Source organism: Megalopta genalis, unplaced genomic scaffold (assembly GCF_051020955.1).
Source record: "Megalopta genalis isolate 19385.01 unplaced genomic scaffold, iyMegGena1_principal scaffold0035, whole genome shotgun sequence".
NCBI classification, from domain to species: Eukaryota; Metazoa; Arthropoda; class Insecta; order Hymenoptera; family Halictidae; genus Megalopta; species Megalopta genalis.
Window position 1 is genome coordinate 1379528 of NW_027476104.1, and position 1812 is coordinate 1381339.

Sequence of the window (1812 nt, forward strand, 5' to 3'; positions counted from 1 at the left end):
TGTTGTTCTTGTTGTTCTTGTTGTTCTTGTTGTTCTTGTTGTTGTTGTTGTTGTTCTTGTTGTTCTCGTTGTTGTTGTTCTTCTCGTTGTTCTTGTTGTTCTTGTTGCTCTTACTGTTCACGTTGTTCTTGTTGTTGTTGTTGATGATGTTGTCCTTGTTGTTCTTGTTGTTCTTGTTCTTCTTGTTGCTCTTGTTGTTCTTGTTGTTCTTACTGTTCATGTTGTTCTTGTTGTTGTTGTTGATGATGTTGTCCTTGTTGTTCTTGTTGTTGTTGTCCTTGTTGTTCTTGTTGTACTTGTTGTTCTTGTTGTTCTTGTTGTTCTTGTTGTTCTTGTTGTTCTTGTTGTTCTTGTTGTTGTTGTTGTTGTTCTTGTTGTTCTTGTTGTTCTTGTTGATCTTGTTGTTCTTGTTGCTCTCGTTGCTGTTGTAGTTCTTGTTGTTCTGGTTGTTGTTGTTCTTGTTGTTCTTCTTGTTCTTGTTCTAGTTGTTCTTGTTGTTGTTGTTCTGGTTTTTCTTATCGTTCTTGTTGTTCCGGTTGTTCTTGTTGATCTTGTTGTTCTTGTTGTTCTTGTTGTTCTTGTTGTTCTTGTTGCTCTTGTTGTTCTTGTTGTTCTTGTTGTTCTTGTTCTCCATGTTGTTCTTGTTGTTCTTGTTGTTCTTACTGTTCATGTTGTTCTTGTTGTTCTTGTTGTTGTTGTTGTTGTCCTTGTTGTTCTTGTTGTAGTTGTCATTGTTGTTCTTGTTGTGCTTGTTGTTCTTGTAGATCTTGTTGTTCTTGTTGCTCTTGTTGCTCTTGTTGCTCTTGTTGTTCTTGTTGTTCTTGTTGCTCTTGTTGCTCTTGTTGCTCTTGTTGCTTTTGTTGCTCTTGTTGCTCTTGTTGCTGTTGTAGTTCTCGTTGTTCTTGTTGTTCTCGTTGTTCTCGTTGTTCTCGTTGTTCTCGTTGTTCTTGTTGTTCTTGTTGTTCTTGCTGTTCTTGTTGTTGTTGTTGTTGTTCCTGTTGTTCTTGTTGTTTTTATTGCTCTTGTTGCTCTTGTTGTTCTTGTTGTTCTTGTTGTGCTTGTTGTTCTTGTTGTTCTTGTTGCACTTGTTGCTCTGGTTGTTGATGTTTTTGTTGTTAACGTTGTTGTTGTTCTTGCTGTTCTTGTTGTTCTTGTTGTTCTTGTTGTTCTTGTTGTTCTTGTTGTTCTTGTTGATCTTGTTGTTCTTGTTGCTCTCGTTGCTGTTGTAGTTCTTGTTGTTCTGGTTGTTGTTGTTCTTGTTGTTCTTCTTGTTCTTGTTCTAGTTGTTCTTGTTGTTGTTGTTCTGGTTTTTCTTGCCGTTCTTGTTGTTCCGGTTGTTCTTGTTGTTCTTGTTGTTCTTGTTGCTCTTGTTGTTCTTGTTGTTCATGTTGTTCTTGTTGTTGTTGTCCTTGTTGTTCTTGTTGTTCTTGTTGTTCTTGTTGTTCTTGTTGTTCTTGTTGTTCATGTTGTTCTTGTTGTTCTTGTTGTTCTTGTTGTTCTTGTTGTTCTTGTTGTTCTTGTTGTTCTTGTTGTTCTTGTTGTTCTTATTGTTCTTGTTGTTCTTGTTGTTCTTGTTGTTCTTGTTGTTCTTGTTGTTCTTGTTGTTCTTGTTGTTCTTGTTGTTCTTGTTGTTGTTGTTGTTCTTGTTGTTCTTGTTGTTGTTGTTCTGGTTGTTCTTGTTGTTCTTGTTGTTCCGGTTGTTATTGTTGTTCTTGTTGTTCTTTTTGCTCTTGTTGTTCTTGTTGTTCTTGTTGTTTTTGTTGTTCTTCTTGTTGTTGTTGTTGTTCTTGTTGTTGTTCTAGTTGTTCTTGT